This window comes from Micrasema longulum, unplaced genomic scaffold (genome assembly GCF_059751315.1).
Source record: "Micrasema longulum isolate JH-2025_06_02 unplaced genomic scaffold, ASM5975131v1 h1tg002385l, whole genome shotgun sequence".
NCBI classification, from domain to species: Eukaryota; Metazoa; Arthropoda; class Insecta; order Trichoptera; family Brachycentridae; genus Micrasema; species Micrasema longulum.
Window position 1 is genome coordinate 1 of NW_028279535.1, and position 23,453 is coordinate 23,453.

A 23,453-nucleotide genomic window follows, 5' to 3' on the forward strand; every position below is an offset into this window, starting at 1 on the left:
CTTTGGTCCGTGAGTCCGAGACACTAGCCACAGGACCACAACCCGATTTATATTTGAGACATTAGTCCCAACTCCATGGGACTAAAAGTCCTGTGTTGAGATGGGACGAGCAATTGGTTGGCATAGACACATGAGTAAATCACCACAAATATAGGATCAAAAACACAAAACATAATAAAAAAAACATATATATGGCACATCAATATGGTGAACAGTAAACTCAGACATTCGGAAAATCTAACTCAAGGAGTTTCTCCAAGGAGATGTATAAAGAAATAATGTTTTAAAAAAGGCATAAAGCCTTTTTTAAAACGTTTCTATTTCAAATTTTGGTATTCCGGTTTTGTATTTTATTTTTTTTTAAATTATAAAACCGACATCGGATTCTTTTCCCCTACGTCAAGGATCCTCGGAACAGTGAAAAAACTACATCAAACGGTACTGTCGATGTGTTCCTACAGCAAAGGCAAGTATTTAAGAATCCAGCGGTGTTGTCACTCCTTACTCGCGATGACACACTTGCCATGTCCGCACAGATTATGCCATAATTATACCTTTTGTAAATTTAAATAGATTTTAAGATTGTTTAGATTGAGTGTTATTATAAATATACTCATTTATGCCAATCTGTTAGGGCTTCCATGAGCCTGTCGATTGGCTTTAAAAAAAAGTAAATACGCGCTATCAAAGCTTTTTCTACGGCCGCAAGAGCGTTTGGAATAGCAGCCCTGAGCGCATAATTTATTTACACTTAAGATTGATCACTTTATATACACTCCCAGCGTACGGTGCAAAGAGTCACTGTTCCAAGCCAAACCGGTGACCGCAAAGATCCGAATCTACATCTTGCAACAACTTAGCTAACAGAATTCAAAATAAATAAATTTTACTGGGTTGTGATTTCGTGGTAGCGTTACATACTCACAAAACACTGTATTTTTCATTCGCCCGGACACGGAGATCTATGGCGTTAATAATAAGACCCTCCCCTTTAAAACGCTCAACGAGCTCCACTACATATTTATTGTGCATGCAGACAGTTGGTAAAATTCCATATTAAATTTATTTTATTTTATTTTATTTTATTTTATTTTATTTTATTTTATTTTATTTTATTTTATTTTATTTTATTTTATTTTATTTTATTTTATTTTATTTTATTTTATTTTATTTTATTAACATAAACGGCAAGTCTGCCTTTTACAAAAAAAATATAATACTAACATATTTGGCTTATTATTAAAAAAAAAAAAAAAAAAAACATAAATTTCCTTTTACCTAAGACTTAAAAAACAATTAGTAATACATCCCGAATAAAACACGTTTAACAAATTACAACAGGGATGGAGAATACCTTAAAGAAAAGGATTTAGAAGTCTAGGCATTTACAGGGCTTATGACCTGTCAATGGCTGGTTTAAGTGGCCACTTTACACAATGTGTAACATTCACCATTTTGCCCATGTTAGATATATGTTTGATTGTCTGAACATTTTGTTAATTGTCTCTGTTTATTAAATTAGTCTTCTTTGTTTATTCTCAAATGTAAAAATATTTTTAAAAAAAAGTATATTGTTTAGTGTCCTCGGCACGGGTAACCCACTGAGGCCACATTATTTTTATTATTAATTATAATTTGTAAGAGAAAAATATGAATAAATAAATAAATAAAAAATAAAATAAAGAAATATAAAAAATTATTGATTATGGTTTGTAAAAGAAAAATATGAATAATAAAAATAAAAAAATTAAAAAAAAAAAAAAAGTAAATAAATAAACAAATTCGTTTGACTTTCAACTTTGAGAAAGAAGCTTGTTAAGCTTTGAAACCGGTCAATGGAAAAAAAATATTGGTTAAAAACAAAGTTGTTTTATTTATTTTATTTTATTAAATACTATTCTTTTAACAAACTGAATGCGCATAGTAAAAATATGCTAATGAATACAACTTCCGATCTGTTAAGAGAATCCGTTTTTTATTCCTTGCTAATTCAGTTGGTTAGTGGTTGAATTGTAATCCAATGGGCTTAATCACCTAATTTAAATATGGGTTTACTGTTTTTTTTTATTTAAATTCTTGGTAGCTAATTATCATGCGCGTTTTTCTTTGTCCTAGCGGAATAAATAATATTTCTGTGCGTGAAAAAGAACCAGAACGCTTGACGAGTGTACTTTACACGATGGCTACACTCAGAAAAGCATACTAAAAAAGGAAATCGGGTGAAAATTACTACGCCTGCAATGGTCTTTTTGAACACCTCCAAAAAACAAACAAAGACAGGTCATAAGCCCTGTAGATGCTTAGACTTCTATATTACCTTCTCTTAAATGTTCTTCATCTCTGTTGTAATATGTTAATATAAACAGCTCCTCAGAGAGTTGAATCCAGTCCTTGTCTACAAAAATTTGGACAAACTCAAAACATTGTTGATAAATTACCTGGTCCATGAAGAAGTGTAGAAATTGAAAAAATAACATTTTCAGGCGTTGCCTAGTATGTAGGTAAAATAATTCAATTAGATGAATCTCACCCGCATAAATAAAGGTTTCAGCTCTTTAACTTCACAAACATCAACAGATAAAAGAATTGAAGGAATATAGATGTTCAAATATAGGCAGAATGGTGAATGTTACACAGTTGTAATGTGGCCACTTAAACCAGCCATTTACAGGTCATAAGCCCTGTAGATGCTTAGACATCTATATTACCTTCTCTTAAATGTTCTTCATCTCTGTTGTAATATGTTAATATAAACAGCTCCCCAGGGAGTTGAATCCAGTCCTTGTCTACAAAAATTTGGACAAACTCAAAATATTACTGGTATGTTTGTTGGCAGACCTGAGAATTCTGGGCATAGGGGAATGAAAACCATAGTGAGTTAGTTATTTTTAAGAATTAATAATATTGTATTTATCAAACTGCTCTTCTCCGTATATCCTCAGATCCGGTGTGCGGTATGTGGTGGGCGAGCGTACTAATGTTAAAGTAAGTAATAATACGCTAACTCAAATAATATAAAATATTTGAGTTCAAAGTACTTGTAATGATTTCCTTCCTATGACAGTAGTAACCTATCTCGTTTCTTTTGTTACAATGACAGTAGGAAGTCTGTATGGGTGACTTTAACATTCCTGTTACATGGCTTATTTGGATGGTGTTATGAAAAAAAAATTCAAGCCACAAAATCGTGAAAAACCAAGTTATTGTCAGAATCTTGATCTAAAAGATATTCTTTCTTTGAAAAAATAGTTTGACGAGTTTAAACTTACAAGTTCTTTATAATACCCGACGTGTTAACCAAAAACCGTGCAATAATATTGCTAGAGGCGCTTTTTTTCCAGAATTGCCGCCAAGTTTTGTTTGTTACAACGCCAGCTAACTTTTTGTACTTTGGGGATTTATTTATTTCCATTATAAACAAAGGTTGATAATAAAATAATGTGACCTCACTGGGGTTACCCGTTCCGAGGAAACATAACAATATACTTTAAAACATATTTTTACATGTGAGAATTAACAAAGAAGACTTAACATACAGAGATAATTAACAAAATGATCAGAAAGTTTTGAACACTACGTATTTAAGTTCATATTTAATATATGTACACATATATTATTTATATTTTAAAACGTACAATAAAATAACATATACTATACATTTGTGGAGCAGTTTGTTTAATATTGGTTTGGGCGAATGAGACAATTCATTTTACTTCTACCCAGCTCCACTATCCAAGATATTGATTTATATGTACCAATGTATTTTTACTGTCAAGTTAAGAATATGAAACATGAAAATATTCAAATATTTTTATTTTTTTTAAAATTTTTCATTACATTGTAAATATATTCTATTAATAATATTACATTTAAAAAATACGTAAAAATTTATATTGTTTGTTTACAACATTTTTGCGTTATTTTCATAACGAAGGTTATAATTTTAAAGGTCTCCTGTAAATATGTGTTACCCCATTTTTTTTCTTTAATTTTTATTTTAAAATTCAATAAATGTAAAAATTTTATAATCTTTTTAGGTGTACGTACTTAAGTGTAAGTACTTTTTATGACATGCTAAATTATTAATCGGATTTTTTTTAATGCGCCTGATGTTAAATTAAAGATTGGTGTGGCTTAAGCTTAACACGATTTGCATTAGACGATAACCCTAATATAACCATATAACCCTAACACGATTTTAAACTAATAAATAAATAAATAATAATAATGAAAAATTCGCCCACCCTGAGCTGCAATTATAATGGGAAGCTTATTCATTTATTACAATTAATTCAATTAAAACAATTTTAAATCACATAAAACTATAAGTATATACATGTATTATAATTAATATTCTTATTCGTTCTTAAATGCACTGTTTGAAACTAATCATTAATGTCGTAATAAAACTTTCTTTTTCTTATTTTTTTTTCTCTGTTTTTGATGTGTATTTATTTATTTATTTTGTTCATTAACGCCCAAAAGGCATTTACAAAAAATAAAAATGAAATACATGCTAACATACTAATTAATAAACACAGAATATACAGAAAAAATATGTGAAATTAGTTAAAAAGGATATAATAAAAAGTCAAATAAAAACAATTTAAAACAAAGGTATGTAAGAAAAAACAGTCAGCATATAAACAAAAAATGCAAAGATATAAGTTTATGAAATAAATTCTGTAAAGCAAATAATAAATAAAGTGTTACGGTAAGCAAGAAAGACAATTTTTAAGTTAAATTAATAAACAAGCAAGCATATATTATCACGAAAAAAAAAAAAAAAAAAACATGTATCTATGAAATGCGTATTTGCCAATACTACAATGCAATTTGATATAATAGTAAAAAATAAAAAAACAAGTATTATTATTTATTATTATCTTTTTCTGAAAAACAATGATTTGTTAATACCATTTTTTTACGTATAAGTATATGTATGTATATTTTTTTTATGTTTAAATTCTTTACAAGTTATTAAAAATTTGCTTTTTAATTCAATTACTTTTCTTATATCCATATATTTTTTTTCTTTTTTACTATGTAAAGTTTCACTTTTTATTTTGCATGGCAGTATGCTTTTTACTGTTTCTACATGTATATTAAAAAGCGTTGTTTATTTTTTAAATTATTACTTACTATGTTTGTACTTACCTGTATATTTTTTGTATATGCCCTTTGGGCGTATTGTAAAATTAAATAAATAAAATAAATAAATAATTAAAAACTAGTACTTAGGTAAATAGTATATTATATTGTATAAAAACGCACAAACTCATATGAAAACATTTGAGAAAGAGAAATAATAATTTGTACCCATAAAAGAAAATCAAGAAAAGAAAATAATAACCCATTCAAATAGAAATTAAAACAATATATTATAAGATAAATAAATAAATAATAAAGAAAGGACTAAAGTATAAATCGAATCCTTTGTTACAAAGGACAAAGCATCCTTTACTTAAGACCGAAGCAAGCGGAAGCCACAGGACAGGTAGAAAATCAAAAAAGGACAAGGTGGAAGGTAATTGGCGCATTCAATTGGATGTCCTTCCGTACAAAATACGATTCAAGTTGTGTCTGTGCCATAATAGAGCGGCGTTGATAGGGAAATATATCTTTTTTACACGAGGAACTTCAGCCCTACGGGAAATTGTATACAAAAGTTGTTTTCTTACGCGTGGTAAAAATTGGAGCATTAAATTATACGGCAGTTTATTAAAGATGTGCGATTTAAAAAATAAATAAATTGAACAACCAAATGACGCCTATATTTACTAATTTATACTTTTACAATATTTACAGTCCTTAAAATGTAAGATGATCAGAATGACAGTTGTCAGAAATATCCATTTCTAAATAGCTATTTTATATTGAGAGTACTTACTAATTGTCCTTATGGACAATGGAAGTAGATTGTACACTTTAACCGAGTAGTAGTTAGTTGTTTTCGTAGCATTAAGGTGGAGTATCTAGTGACTTTTGTATTTGTGTAATGAGTTGTGTAAGGTAGAGAATAATTTTTGTGTGCGTACAGTACACTGGCGGCTCCTGACCGTTGGCAACATTGGCAGCGCATTTTTTTACATGTTGTCAACTTGTATATTATTATTTTCAATAATATATATAAACGAGCAGTAGTATGACAGCCCGCGCATCGGAACTAGAAACGCTAAATGCGCCCAACATAATACGCACGTTATAGTTAGCTAAATTTGTACTAATATCATGTCATTACGCATGTTCAAAGTGACATTTCAAACGAACTTCAAATCTGCGCATGCGTCGGCAATGCCCGGAATATGTATATTATCTTCTCCCTCTAACGCACAATTCATCGGTATGAAGCATTGTCTGCCTCGCTCAAATGACGATTTTGGGAGATATAATATAGTTCTTACGAATTCAGGGTAAAAGATTGTGCAAAACAGAATATGCACGGGGACGATTGCGCATGCGTAGACAAGATGAGAAAATCGTCCGCTAGAGGCGATTTCGCTAGATCTTTTGCGCTAGTATTGAATATTATGATGTTTACGTGCATAATATTGCAACGAATCCCTGTTTTCTTTCTACTTCCTTGTAACATATTTTTACTATCAATAACATTACTAATTTATTTACACAAATTTTTACTTGGCAGTGCACTGCACTTATGCACATACTAAGGAACCGCCTCTGGTACAGTAACATAGCTTTTACATAAAGTTGTTTTACATATAGGGAGGAAATCCAGCCAGTCTGCAAGCATTTGGACATAATCAAACATTGTTAAATATTGTATAAACTAATATTGATAGTTGTGTACGAAAGTTTGTATATTTTCATGAAAATTCAAAGTATCTTCGTCGGTAAACGGTAATTGAACATGTTTAGAAAAAATACTTCTAAACATATTCTATTTTTTATAAATCAAACTTAATTTTACTGTTTAGATAAAATTAAGCATAAATTTTTACTTCCCATCAGAATACGTATTTAAAAAAAAAAAAATATTTTCTTTTATTGAGGAAACATACAGTACAGTTACAAAGTTTAATATTTTACACAATTAGACTTAATTCTAATGGACCAGTTAAGTTTCCATATTATAAAGCAATTATATGTAAGGTTAATTATGAAAGTATAAAAAAGAGAAGGAAAAAGAAAAACATAAATGAAAGTTGTTTAAAAATTAAAATTTAAGTGAAAAAATATATTTTTAAGTTTGTAGTGAGTATTTAAAAATGGAAATAATATTAAAAATGAAAAAAAATTGTAAGAGTAATTAAAAATTAAGGATTGAAATAAAGAATGAAAAACATGCTCAGATGTAAAAATAAAATAAAATAGTAATAACATTTTTTAAAAAAAAGGAAAAACATAAATATACACATATTTATTTTAAGGGATTCAAAGAAACGATGAGAAGAATCTTTAAGTGAAATATAAGACAATAAATTTAAGTCAATTTAAAAAACATCTTCAAAATTAAAGACACATTATAGTAAGAGCAGCAATATATTGATTTTATTTACATATATAATATAAGTAATTAAAAGTAGTTAAAAAGTATAAAAACCCTGTATCCTGATATCCACCGCAACCCGCATGTCAGCACAGAGACATATCGATATCTTTGTGAGGTCTTTCGTCCTTATTATTTTCTTATTAACCCTTTTCTCGAGGTTAGGTATTCGGTTTCACATCCTGCCACACACTAGCACCTCACATATCCTGAGAAACTATCAAACTTGCAATACTTTATTCTTCGTACGGACGTGGTTGTAACGAATGATCACACAATTTAACCCTTAAAATACCGTGGTAAATAATCCCTTCGCGCGGTGATGTAACATCGTGTTACCTCTAGTAAAAGTTTTGTCACGTTTTGTAGCAACAATTCACGGACAGTGTATACTTGTGATCTTCGGTTTCTCTACATGAAGGAGTGCGGATATTATCCATGGCTTTATCCCACTGAGTTCCTCCAGGGTATGCATGGTTACAGCAGTTTGAAGACTAGAAGGAATGTGTATTTAACAACGCACTTCTTTCGATTGTTGCGCGGTATTATTGAAAACCCTGAAATTATGCGGAGCATTAGCTTTTATGTTCCTGATAATTACCTTAGACAGCGTCAGCATAGACTGTTTCACATTCCAATATACAGGACCAACCTGCCAATGGTTATGCTTGTTGGAAGGGCTATCTCTATGTTGAACAATATCACTTTGGACATTGACATTTTTCACGTCTCCGAGGGAGTTTTTCGTTACAAGATTCTCTTACTTTTTTAACATATTATTCTTTGGATATTATGTACACTATTGTTTTTTTTATAAATACCTAATTTTACTTAATTATTTCTATATGTATGAATTAAGATATTACATTTTGTAATGTACATATACATGAATAAATAAATGATAAAATAAAAAAAATATACATGCCGTATTAAATAGACTTCATGAACTCGGCAATAGTTATTCCCACGTATCTGATATATTTGGTATCTATCTATATATCTTTTTCAAAGATGGTGAATGGTAATTATATTTATTTATTCATGCATTTCATAATATTCACAGTTTTTTGTTCATTTTTCCCAGCTGTATGAAACAGTACTTACGATTTTCTTGTTGTATTACTGTAGAATGTTTTATTATTTAAACTCTCCACTGAATATGCTGTATAATTTTTAGGTTATTTTTTTTAAATATAAATCTAGAATATTTTTTTTATTTTATAAATCTTGGGTGTAAGGAAATTTGTTTAAAAAAAAAACTTTTTTCAAAAAGTTAACCCAAATATGCAGTACCTATTATAAATGCTTGTAAAAGGCAGATTTGCCGTTTTTGTTAATAAAATAAATAAAATAAAATACGGAGTATTCTAAAGTTCCGACATTTAAAAAAAGAAAATCGTATGGGCATCCTGTTCGATAATTCTTTTTTCATAATCTATGCAAATAAACATACAATAAAGGATGGGTCATGGGGTCTACCACAAACTCTGAATTCGGACAAAGAAATTTCAGGTTCAACAATGTTTGATTATGTCCAAATGCTTGCAGACTGGCTGGATTTCCTCCCTAGGGAGTTGTTCATATTTAAATTTATTTCAACAGAGAGGGAAAAATTTTTGAGAAGGGAATATGGAAGTCTAGGCATTTACAGGGCTTATGACCTGTCATTGGCTGGTTTAAGTGGCCACTTTACACACTGTGTAACATTCACCATTCTGCCTATGTTTGAACATCCACATTTCCTGGTTTCTGGGCCCCAAAATGTTCAATAATATGTTACACGAACATTGGAAAACCATGACCCAAATTCAATAAAATATTTTTTTTAAATTGGTTACTGGTTTTAAGTAAAGAAAAATCGGAAAATTTACACAGAAACATATTAAAATAATAAATGGTTTCAATTAATATTGTATAACTGTGTAACAAATTAACTATTAGGTATGTAGACATGTTATTGTTCGTTTTGTATAAAAATGTCTGCCTTAAAACAGGTTGTTCCTAATTAGGCAGACTATAGTCCTTAAAATATAGCTTGATTAGAATGACAGCTGTCAAACTAATTTCATTAGAGATGGGAAATTACTGATCACTGATCAAATCAATTTTATCAATTATTTCATGCAATCATGAAACTCTGTTCCAAAAACCGAAAAAACAAGCCTATTATAATGTGTTAAACCTAATTGTTCACCAAAAAATGAGACGTTTATACTTTTTTCATGAACAACATCAAACAAATAATTTTTTTATTCGATCAATTTGTCCCGTCTCTAACGTTTTTGCAAAATGATGTAACCTTGTAAGAACGTCGTTAATAATTAGGTTTATTTTAGTTTTCTTTTAGTTTTAAAACTGATTTTATATATTAATGTTGATTTATGTTTCAAGCATTGTATTGAAAAAATAAATTAACACGCCAGATACAAATGATTTTCGTGTATCAATATAAATAACTCCTTTGACGTTACTACAAAGTTATTTCGTCACCTTTTCTGACAACTGTCATTCTAATCATGTTACATTTTAAGGACTATATATCCAGAGAATCCTATTACCTAAGTGTGTATGTAGTAGATAAATATATTTTTATTTTTTGTCTATAAACCTTAATTATTATTTTATTAATTTAGTCCTGTTATAGCAAAATAAATGAAAAATTATAAATACGCCACTCATCCACGCGTGCGTTCCCCAATCACTATTTTTAACCGACCGAGTCTGTTTGACGCAACACTCGTCACTGAACAGCGTCTTTGTCTTGCTTGTTTTGAGTTCTATCTTCGTACTCTCTTATACAGATGTCTTGCTGAATTAGCGGACATTCATTCTTCGCGTAGCAAGGATAAATATTTTTTGTAATAACGTCCAGCATAGTTATATGAATTTCCCTTTCCAAATCCGGTGTGAAAATATCCATTTGAAGATGGAAAAAAATACAAGTTGATCATTTAAAAAAATAAGAGAGATATATCAAGTCTTGTGTCCAATGTCGACTAGTATGACATCACAGCCACACAAGAGTTAATAACAAAAATGCAGAGAAACAACATTATTAATTTGTGCCTTTTATATAAGAGATGCCACGGATAGTGATTTGGCCGAATACCGAATATTCGGCTGCCAAATGATCGGCAAAAGATGTGCGCACTTCACGCGCGTGCGCATTTCATAACATTTTATTTTCTGATATTGTTTTGTTAACAATGTTTTGAGTATGTCCAAATGTTTGCGGACAGGCAACGGAGAGAAAACACTTTTGTGAAGAGAATATGGAAGTCAAGGCATTTACAGGGCTTATGACCTGTCGTTGGCTGGTTTAAGTGGCTGATTTACACACCGTGCAACTTTCAACATTCTGCCCATGTTTGAACATCCACATTTCCACAACTCTTCCATATGTTGACTTTTGTGAAGCAAAAGAGCTGAAATTTATATCACGTGGTTTAGATTCATCCGGCCGAACCAATTCACCTACTAGGCAACGCCTGAAAACAATTTTTCAATTTGTTTACTTCTTCTTTTATCAGGTAGTAAATTCAACAATATTTTGAGTAAGTCCAAATGCTTGCAGGCTGGCTGGATTTTCTCCCTAGGAAGTTATTCATATTTAAATTTGTGACTTCAGTGAGGGAAAACATTTTTGAGAAGGGAATATGGGAGTCTAGGCATTTACAGCGCTATGAACTGTCGTTGGCTGGCAAAGTCAACGCATAGAAGAGTTGTGGAAATGTGGATGTACAAACATAGGCATAATGGTTAATGTTACACGGTGTGTAAAGTGGCCACTTAAACTATCCTGGATTCAAACTAAAGATATGAACTCTTTTTTTCTATGATATATTTTTTTGCCCTTTAAGGAATATTTTTGTGTTTTTTTTTAAATATTTTTTATTTTCTCTTTTAATTACTATAAAAAAAATACCATGTAATCTTTTACAAAATATTTTAATTTTTCTTTCTTATGTTACACAAAAATATTAAAACTGTCCATTATTTATTATAGGAGCAAAAATTCATTAGCATTTTCTTGTATACCCACGAACAGGCCATGCCTTTGTGAGATTTTTTCGTTTACTATTTTTACTATTAATATGTATTTCATTGCTATGTAATTATGCTTTATTTTTTTAATACTCTGTTTTATCATTTATGTTTATTGTAAAAAAAATATTATTTTTTTTAATACCAGCCAATGACAGGTCATTAGCCCCGTAAATGCCTAGACTTCCATATTCCCTTCTCAAAAATGTTTTTCCTCTCTGTCACAAATTTAAATATGAATAATTTCCTAGGGAGGAAATCCAGCCAGTCTGCAAGCATTTGCACAAACTCTAAACATTGGTGAATTAACTACCTGGTAAAAGAAGAAGTATACAAATTGAAAAATTGTTTTCAGGCGTTGCCTAGTGGGTGAATTGGTTCAGCCGGATGAATCTCATTCACATGATAAAGGTTTGACTCAAATTTGAAAAAAATGACACAAATTGTGTTAACACCTAATACAAATATTTACTAACGTCTTTATATATATAATTCCTCTGTACGAGTGATGTCACTGAACTCCTTCTAAACGGCTTAACCAATTTACGTGCGGTTTTCAGAGAAATAAAGATCTTTGCGCTGTGCGTGTTCGTAGATATTAAAATCTTCAATCTAATATTTAAAAAAGAAGTCAGGAGCATAAATGTTTTGTTCATCGATCTGCAAGGGTTGCATTCGAGGAGAACGCATTTACAAAAAAATTGAAAGATGTTTTTTGTGCATAAAAAAGTTTGTTTTTGAATGTTTACAAACAGCATTTGTTTTTTGTAGATCTCAATCAGATTTTTTCCTTAAATTGCTTATAATTTCTCCCCATTTATTTTTTTTACCGGATTTTTGGTGATACTAAAATAATATTTAATTAAATACATTTAAAAAAATCGTATTCCTACATAAGTACACCCCTCTGTTGGTGAGAAGACCGGAGTTTGACGTTTGCAAAAAGAATACTTTATTTTTAAAAAATATTTTTAATTTATGTTTTGTAATTTAACCATAAACAAGTACCTACTTAAATTTAATTTAAACAATTTTTAGTTTTGGAATTCAATCACAAACAAGTACCTAGGTACCTACTTATCAATACCAAGTATTTTTCCAATGCAAGTCAACGTTCGGGCAGGACAACGTCGGTCGGATCAGCTAGTTTATTATAAAATATTATTCAATTTTGCTTTTGGACCATATGAAATATAAGAAGTATCTTACTTTTTATTATAATTTAGTATCATTGTACTGTTGAATCCATAAATATATTGTTTCTCCCTAGTTTTAGATTGTTTCTGTTAAGTAATCCAAGTCGCCATTTGCAATTCGGTTCCCACAAGACAACGTCCGTGAGAATTCATGTCAAAATGGCGGCCGATTGTCTTTTGTTTCTCGATTGTGGATGTTCCCACCGTTCTTTTTTCGAATATCATTTAGAGGTTCTTCAACTGTCCTTGCCAGATGCATCACCTTCGAGTCATAGAGAATTATTACTTTATACAAAAGCCAAGGCGACTTAGAACAATTTCGCCATAAAGGAGAGTGAAGGCGGGCAACAAAATAAACGGCGCACTATACACAGTAATCGCTAGTAAAAATATGTCAATCTAAGCTAAACTGCCAGTGCACAACGGAGTTTTAGTCGCTTATGTGTGGAAGAGAAATATGGAACTGGCAGAGGAAGGATGTAAGCCGAGTGAACGCATTTGAAATGCGATCTCTCTCTGAATCAATGGTTACGAATGATGAAATCAGGCAAGAGTGTAAAGCTTGGGTTTCCTAGGAAAACGGTGCCGATATCTTAACGGCCGTACGAACGGTGATGCGGTGAACGGCCGCCGAAACGGTGACTAGAGAGTGGTTTCCTAGGAAAACGTTGTCATATCTGGCGGCCACGGCAGCTTATCTGTCAAAAATATGCCCTAGAATGCGATCTGTCATATTTGTCGTTATTTATGAATAGTTTGTCACAGTTTTATTTAATTTTAAACATTTTCGAAGGCATGCGACCTTCTCGTGCACGAAAATTGTATTAAAAAAAGAGTCAACTCTTTTTAAGATTTTTAAGACAGTGAATTCAAGGAGAAATACTGTTTTCCGAAGGAAAATATGAGGCGCATAATTACTCTAGTAAAACTCGATTTGGAAGGACACAAACGAGATGAGAAAATACCAGTAGAACTCCAGGGCCTATTTGCTATTCGGTACTGGGGTAGTAATGAGGTATGTAATGAATAATAATTTTGGCAATATGTAAGTATCGTTTCTGTCAATTCATTTGACAATTTTAAATACGTAAATGTTTAATGCCTATAGATATTAACTTTTGATAAATCTTCCAGATTCAAGACGACTCTGCTGATATACACGAATTTAGTCACCAAACTATTTCAACATCAACATCAATTGGCATGAAAAACACCGGACTATATTATAATGAAGCCAGTGTCCAGAAAAAATCTAGTTTTATCCGGCTTATTTTATATGAGAGGATTTCTTAAAGTTATAGGTGCAATAGATTTTTTTTAAAAATTTATTAATAACAAATTTAAATATAATATTAAATACAATTTTTTACATTAATCAATTACATATATTTACATTAACGTTTCCCATTACGTAAAAGAAATAAACAATTCTTGTGTACATAATCGGGAGTGACGTCTTATAATAGATTATTTTAGAATAACATAAATAAATTACAAAAAAGATATTAACGATGTTTTCAATCAGTGTTACATAAAGAAGAATTATAGATGTAATTTTTTACTTCTTTCTTAAATATATTGTATTCCTGACTGTACTTTTTATTATCTTTGTTCATTTCATTAAAGAAAAATATTCCTCTGTAAGTATAATGATGTTGTGCAGTAGTTGTTTTTAATTCATTTAATCCATCACAATAGATCTTCACAGGTTGCAGTGACGTCAGGAGTTTGTATACAAGGCCTACTTCACAATATCTTTGATATCCGATAATAATGCTATTAACAAAAAAGGCATTTGAATTGTTTCAAACAGATAAAATATTACTCCCTAGTTTACCTCACCCTTTAGATAATAGTAGAACTTTATTTTTCAAATTTGATCCTGTACTTACATTTTATTAAGTGTGTTTGCAATAATTGGATCAATTCAAAATAATCCTCATTTAAATGATTTCAGTATAATATTAGACGCTCAATTTCAACATTCGAAATTCATTAATGATCTTGAAAAAAAAACCTTGATCAAATTTGGGCACATGATATCATACAAAGTCCTATATCCAAGCAACATTCAAAAACAAAATGTATCCCTAGAGTTAAAAGTTTTTAATGAGAAAACAATTGGTGGTGCGAAGCGCTTAAAAATCCAGAACTGTTTGTAGAACCCGAGAGTACTCTAGATTTTAAAAGTATATTTTGTAGATGGTGGAAGATTGTAAATGGGTAAAGTGTATTTGAATTTCAGAGATTCAACAATCTTCACAAGGAACCCATTAGAGAAGATAGTGTAGATCATAAAAATTTTCTAAGAAACATGTCCCTTTGGTTAAAAACTTGGAGACTCTCAATACCTGAGAGTTAGTCTCTAGGTGTACAAAAATTTAAATCCCCCATTACTACATTGGATGCGTTTTCAATGTTGATCCTATATATATTTTCCATGCATAAAGTAGAATATTTACTCTTGAGTAAATTTCAAAACGATAACTTAGAAGCGAGGTTCGGCTGTTATCGTCAAACGAGTGGAGCTTATTATTGTATTATTTATTTGCAAGTCTTAGAGAGTGAGAGAAATCTTTGATTTAAATGTGCTGTAATATTGCTGGAGTGGAGTGAGGTTTTGGTAGGTATGTGAATATGAGAGTTAGTGTATATGAGTGTGAGGGTGGGTTTGTGGAAAGGGTGAGTGTGTGTTTGATACAAGTGGATAGAAACATCTTAAATTTATAATGTAAAAACAAATATATGATTTATAGTTTATATAATATATGTTTAGTCTCTCTGATTTGATGTTATATGTTAAACTTTTAAATAGTATTCCTTGAGTATGTTGGATTTATAGATAAATATTTGCAATTTGTAAAATATCATAATTACTTATAATCACATCTATATAATAACTAATTTTAGTTTATTTAATCCTGTAATTATTGTTATTAATATCATACTAAATGGGATATGATAAGGTTTGCTGACGATATTGCTATGGTTGCTGAAAGTGAAGAAGAACTGCAAGAGCCCTTACAACTATGGAAAGCATTCTTCAAAATAACTACAGTATGAAGATAAATAAAGACAAAACAAAGCTACTGACTGTAGGCCGAATGCAACACCAGATGAGAGTAGTGATGTCGGGAATACCACTAAAGAACACCAAGGAGTTTCTCTACCTCGGGAGCAAAATAACGTGGGACGGTTGGTCTAAGAGCGAGGTCGACAGCCGTATACATCAAGCTAGACTTGCATTTAATAAAAGGTCCAAAATAAAAGAATCAAATAATTTGCCTAGCTTGGAACGGGGTATGTACCCTTGTTAGCTGGGCAAAGTGAATATGGAATTGTATTTTGATAAAGAGTGTGAATAAATAAATAAATAAAATAAATATAGACCTAAAACTAAGAATACTCCTAATCAAGACCTATTTATGGAGTATCTTGATGTATGGCTGCGAGACATGGTGCGTATCCGAAAGAGATAAACAGAGACTAGAGGCTTTTGAGATGTGGTCCTATAGAAGACTACTAGGAATTTCCTGGAGAGACCACATTACAAATGAGGAGGTTCTCCAAAGAATCGAAGGTGGAAGGCACCTGCTCAGGACCTTGTCCGAAAGGCGAGCGAGATGGATCGGTCATGTAATACGTCAAGAAGGCCTGCATGTGCAATGGAGGGGATGACCGAGGGAACAAATTCTAGGGGATGCCCACGCCAAGAGTACCTGGAGGACCTATTAGAGGACGTGCGCTGCTCATCATATGTTGACTTTAAATGAGCCGCACAAGACAGGGAGGAATGGAGGAGAAGAATGAAAGGAATTGCTGCCAGCCAATCCCAGGATTGAGACCAGAGAAGAAGAAGATCATACTCAAATAATTTTAAAAAATACATTACATAATAATTTATAAAATAAAAGGTGTATGTTTTTGATTAAATAAAAATAATATATGCAATAACTACATTTTTATTTGTAACTGATCTTGGTGCGTTCTATTCCTTCACATGGCCAATTTCTAGTGTTTTGGTGAACAAATCATGATATCCTGTAAACAGAAATAAGAGAAAGAAATATTTTTTTCTTTTATTTAGGAAACATTAAGTACTATTACATAGTTTTATAGTATGCAAAATTTTATGTAAATTATGTTTTTAATACCTCTTATGAATATACACATTATTGTTATTCCATTTTGTATTATAATTTTATATGTATTCTTCTCCTTTTTGTAAATCATGAGAAATGGAGTTTATACTCACATAATATATTCTCTATTGCATAATATTTATGTAAATTTAAGATCATAATGAAAAATTCTCAAACGATAACGATACTAAAACGATTTCTTGTTTAGTATGAACTTCAAATATGAACTAAACTTTTCTTTTTTAAATATCTCTTTGTAAAACAAAAGAACCAGAATTCACTTTACTTTATGTTTTCTTTAATATTCATTTATGAACTTGTAAATATTATAGTAACAATTTATACTGGAACATCAGAACTTAATATTGCTTACTATATATAAACTCTACAGATTTCTTCTGAAAAATTACAATCATTATACACTTACTTCTTACAGACACCATAATATATACTTATAACTTTCATATGTAATAATATACATAACTAATTATTCTTTTCTCACTTAAAATTCTTATCTATTTTTTATTTTTTTGTCACATTTAATGTTTATATCTTTTTAATTTATGAAAACTTAATTGGTCTTTTTATGTTAAAAAAATGTTGTTTTTAATACTTATTTTTTATTTTTTTTTAAAAAGAAATATTTGCGTTCTTATGATTTACCCAAATATTTAATAAAATAAAATAAATAAATAAACTACAAACTGTAAGTTCGAAACCAAAATGTCTTCAGCGTTTAACTAATAATTTATGTACCTCACAACACAGTATTGTATAACTTTTAATTCTTTAGGAATATCATCTGCTCCATATCATACAAGTATATGTCCAACCTCTTTGAATCATAATTAAATTCATTTTATTAGTCTGTCAAAATATAATATAGTATTTTACATAGTAACAACAAACATAAAGAATACATTTGTCATTACAAAGCAGACATTGTAATCAATTCATTATTACTCTATTATAGCTATGTAAGTACTCACCTAGAATTTACATCCATAATTTGGAATCCACAATACATTACTTATATTGACAGGCTGGAGAAAGTACAACATATTTTTTAAAACATTTGAATTTCTGATGCTTTCTTACATTTCGTGAGATTACTTAGCATTAGGTCTTATACGCATATATTATATGTAACTCATATAATATTTGTACTTTTATACAAATATGAACCAAACTTTTCTTCTTTAAATATCTCTTTGTAAAACAAAAGAACCAGAATTCACTTTACTTTACGTTTTCTTTAATATACATATATAAACTTGTAATAATTGTAGTAACAATTTATACTGGAACATCAGAACTTAATATTGCTTACTATATATAAACTGTACAGATTTCTTCTGAAAAATTACAATTATTATACACTTACTTCTTACAGACACCATAATATATACTTATAACTTCCATATGTAATAATATACATAACTACAAACTGTAAGTTCGAAACCAAAATGTCTTCAGCGTTTAACTAATAATTTATGTACCCCACAACACAGTATTGTATAACTTTTAACTCTTTAGGAATATCATCTGCTCCCTATCATACAAGTATATATCCAACCTCTTTGAATCATAATTAAATTCATTTTATTAGTCTGTCAAAATATAATATAGTATTTTACATAGTAACAACAAACATAAAGAATACATTTGTCATTACAAAGCAGACATTGTAATCAATTCATTATTACTCTATTATAGCTATGTAAGTACTCACCTAGAATTTACATCCATAATTTGGAATCCACAATACATTACTTATATTGACAGGCTGGAGAAAGTACAACATATTTTTTAAAACATTTGAATTTCTGATGCTTTCTTACATTTCGTGAGATTACTTAGCATTAGGTCTTATACGCATATATTATATGTAACTCATATAATATTTGTACTTTTATACAAATATGAACCAAACTTTTCTTCTTTAAATATCTCTTTGTAAAACAAAAGAACCAGAATTCACTTTACTTTACGTTTTCTTTAATATACATATATAAACTTGTAATAATTGTAGTAACAATTTATACTGGAACATCAGAACTTAATATTGCTTACTATATATAAACTGTACAGATTTCTTCTGAAAAATTACAATTATTATACACTTACTTCTTACAGACACCATAATATATACTTATAACTTCCATATGTAATAATATACATAACTACAAACTGTAAGTTCGAAACCAAAATGTCTTCAGCGTTTAACTAATAATTTATGTACCCCACAACACAGTATTGTATAACTTTTAACTCTTTAGGAATATCATCTGCTCCCTATCATACAAGTATATATCCAACCTCTTTGAATCATAATTAAATTCATTTTATTAGTCTGTCAAAATATAATATAGTATTTTACATAGTAACAACAAACATAAAGAATACATTTGTCATTACAAAGCAGACATTGTAATCAATTCATTATTACTCTATTATAGCTATGTAAGTACTCACCTAGAATTTACATCCATAATTTGGAATCCACAATACATTACTTATATTGACAGGCTGGAGAAAGTACAAAATATTTTTTTAATATATTTGAATTTCTGATGCTCTTTTACATTTCACTTGAAAGACTTTTATTCTTTCTTTTTTCACTGCTGGTTTTATATTTTTAAACTTATTTGAATTACTTTTAGAATAGCATTTAAAAATAATATATTGCTTTTTTTACCATAATATGTTATTATTTTTTTAAGATGTTTTTTTTAAATTAACTTAAATTTATTGAAGAAAAGTTTGGTTCATATTTGTATAAAGAACTAATATTTTATGAGTTATATGTATATATATGAGTATAAGACCTAATGCTAAACACGAAATCATTTTAGTATAGCATACTTGAGGATTTTTCATTATAATCCTAAATTTACATAAATATTATGTTATAGAAAATATATTATGTGAGTATAAACTACATTTCTCATGATCTAAAAAACGGAGAAGAATACATATAAAATTATAATACAAAATGGAATTACAATAATGTGTACATTCATAAGAGGTATTTAAAACATAATTTGCATCCAGGTAAAAATAGTTTGCTCATATTTATTAGTACATTTTTGTTTTTATGATCAGTATTATTCTGGGAAGTGTTCATTTCAGGGGAGTGTCTGCCTTCCTGGAGGTGGATCTGGTGAGTCCGAAGTAAGTACTGCTGTGGGTATGGTGTCATTGGATTTTTCCATCACAATAGTGAAGGTAGATTTCAGAAAGTCTTGTCTCCCGTCTGTTCTACATTGTATGGCGTTCTGGAATGGTCTTCTGTGGCAGTCAGTAAATATAAATACGTGGCTCGTGTTGAGAAGTTCTTTGTGGATAAAGGTTTTCTCTGGACTGTGGTGGATGCCTGGTGTTTGTCTGATGTCTGCGAGTCTGAGTCGTAGGTCGTTGACGAATGTCCCCTTGTCCTTGCATGTTGAGGCAGTGAAGAAATCGCTCGGGAGCCTAGTAATTTCTGCTGGCAAACATTTGAGTTCGACTCGCACAGCAAATCTAGTAGTACTATCGGGAGAGTATCTACCCTCTCACTACTCGTATCTTGATCTGCACTTGGGTGAAAATAATTTTGTAGGATGTACTTATTCTGAAAATAAAATTCACAATGAATATACAGGAAAGTTATTGCAACCTACCTTATGTATCTAAATAAGAACTTATTACTGGTGTTTATGGAGTTGCTATAAAACTAGTTTGAACTTGTCTCAAATATAAATGGGAGCTCATTTACATACCATATTATTTAATTGAATTCGGTGATAAGAATCCTGGAACAAATGTATTAATAAGTCCCAAGTATGTCTACATTTAATCGTTTTTCTGTGCCATAAGTTTACTCATTAAAAACTGTTGCCGACGTAAAAGCACATGCACCAACTTGGCGGCCCTTCCTGGGGCTTTAATGTAGCATAGGAGGCTTCAGTATGTGTAAGCGATCTACCACCTCCTCAATAAAGACTAGTATTTGTCACTTTCGGGGGTGGTGATCGCCATACTGAAGCCCACATATAGATTAGAATTCATGAAAATATTTGTATGCCCATAATGTGTTTTTATGTTGTTCTGTATGAGTGTTGATCGCCGTGCGGTCGGCGGGGAACTGCGGCCGGTAGCGGGAGGGTGGGGACCTTATACGTGGCGCGAGAGAGACCAATAGAGCCGGCAAATGTGCTCGCTATCTCTCTCGCCGCGTGATTGGTCAACCTAGCACCGCCCGCTATTGGCCTAGCCCGCCGCCGCACGGCAAAATGTTGTATATATAGCCCCGCCGGGGAAAAATAAAGTCAGTCATCTCACCACACTACTAAGGCTTTTTACTCTCCACTTCATCTCCCTACCTCGCTTCAAACCGGACCTCATCGCCACCTGTATTCGAACACCGCTACCCCCCTGGACTTGGAACTCGGATACTCTTTGGATTGGATTTTGGACCCCGGATAATTTGGACCCTTGGATACTTCCCCGGAACACACCCCGCCGTTCCCACCGACGGAGAGATACCGGCCTTACAACCCGGTTGCCTGACTCAGGATTGCGGCCGCCAGCGCTACTCGCTAGCGACCCCGCAAGGGATCTCTAGGCGACGATACCTCCCCCGGAGCTTATCGTTCGTCGGCCGAGGCCCGCCTACGCCCGGCCACTCTGCGTTTGACACCAGCGCCTATAGAAATACAGTTCTTGTGACGGGCGCGATTGCTACGGACGAAGCAGTGATCCGCCGCGTCTGTTACAAAAACAATGTTTTGAGTATGTCCAATGTTTGCAGACAGGCTGGATTTCCTCCCTAGGGAGTTATCTAGTTCTAAATTTGTTGCAACAGAGAGGGAAAACATTTTCGAGAAGGGAATATGGAAGTCTAGGCACTTACAGGGCTTATGCTCTGTCATAGGCTGGTTTAAGTAGGCATTTTACACATTGTAACATTCTCCATTCTGCCTATGTTTTAACATCACATTTCCTCAACTCTTCCATCTGTTTTCTTTTGTGAAGTCAAAGAGCTGAAACTTTTATCATTTGGGTGAGATTTATTCGCCTGAACCAATTCACCTACGACGCAAATTCAGTATTCCCTTCTCAAAAATGTTTTCCCTCTCAGTTGTAACAAAAATTGTTTATATTGGTGACTACTCTTTGGTGTTTGTAGCTTTCTAGAATAAATAAATGTAATGATTAATGCAGAAAAAATATTATAGTAATGTTCATACAAGAATTACATTGGTATACTTATTTGTATCCATCGACAAATTTGTTGTATTCATTTCATGTTCAAAGGGCATATTTTATTTAAAATTCATCAAACTTACTCTGTTAAGATTATGTTCCAGGCATTTTTCTTGGCTCTTTAATATTCATGGAGAACTCCTTATTTTAAATCACACCCATGTGACTTTTAATCTGAAATGTTATGTGTTATTTCATAAAATGTCAACTTCAAAATAGGTTAGGATTTGGTAAGGTAACCTAATAAAAAGTTTGATAATGTCCTTACAAGACAAAATGCGTCACATTTTACACCCTTGTAAATAAAAAAATTAAAGGATAATTGAATCCAATAAAAGCATTTTACTTTGGATACCTTACGAAATTTTAATATAGAATTCAACCAATTATCTGCAGACACAATAAATAGGTTAGGATTCCTTGGAATCTATTACGTATAAACAATGTTATAATAAATGTTTTGAATTAGAAAAATAACATTATGATAGATGCTTAGTTTTTTTCTTGTAGCTTATAAACATTTGCTCTGTTATTTTTATATGATTCTATTGTTATTTACATTTTAGTACATACCTGATATTTCAAGCGTTGTCCCGATATTTCTTCACGAACTTTGTTTCAACTCGACTTTTTAATAGTCTTTGCCCTTCCATTACATAAATCGTCATGATTTTTACAAAATTAATCAATATTTCGTCATTTTCAACATTCCGCACCACGTTTGCACTCATTTTGACAGCTAAACGGTCACCGCTTCGCGACAAAAACCGTTCGAAAACAGTTCGCACCGCTGTGACGGCCGCCCTGCAAATGGCGGCACCGTTGCTTCGACGTTACGTTCACGGTCAACGCTCTCTAGGAAACCAGCGCCATTGATTTACATAGTCAACGTTTTAATGACGTCATCCGCCGTCCCGTGACGGCCGCTTTGTGACGGTACCGCTGTCTTAGGAAACCATAGCTTAACTCTGAGTGAAGTTTAATTGATAAGATTAAGAAAGGGTATTTGTAGCTCAATCACAAATAAATATCAACGTGTTTATAAGCGACGTAATAACAATGTATCACCATGTTTGTTTATCGTATTCGCAATCACAATGAAACATCCGTGAACACCTAATATTAAATGTCAAAATATTTACGTTTCGGGACGTACAATCCTGCTGCGCAATCACATACATATTTGAATTTCCCCGGTGTAAATATGGAAAATATTTCAAAAGTAATATTTTTATTCATTTATTTATTATTTTTTATGCTATTTATTGCATTAAGCCGGCGGTTGGCAAGCCAAATGTCAAGAAAAGCAGTCGC

The 23,453-nt window shown here is 31.3% G+C and overlaps 1 long non-coding RNA gene across 3 annotated transcripts; it reads right to left on the reverse strand.

The window, feature by feature from the left end:
• Positions 1-19,859: 19,859 nt before the first annotated feature.
• Positions 19,860-22,933, reverse strand: LOC148272301 (uncharacterized). Of its 3 annotated transcripts, none has more exons than XR_015824879.1 (3): positions 22,713-22,933; positions 22,223-22,313; positions 19,860-20,505 (listed from the first exon to the last, which is right to left on the reverse strand). It is a non-coding gene; the product is annotated as an uncharacterized LOC148272301 (long non-coding RNA). The 3 variants fall into 3 exon arrangements; XR_015824878.1 differs by lacking the exon at positions 19,860-20,505 and adding an exon at positions 20,512-20,686; XR_015824880.1 differs by lacking the exon at positions 19,860-20,505 and adding an exon at positions 20,749-22,066.
• Positions 22,934-23,453: the final 520 nt, after the last annotated feature.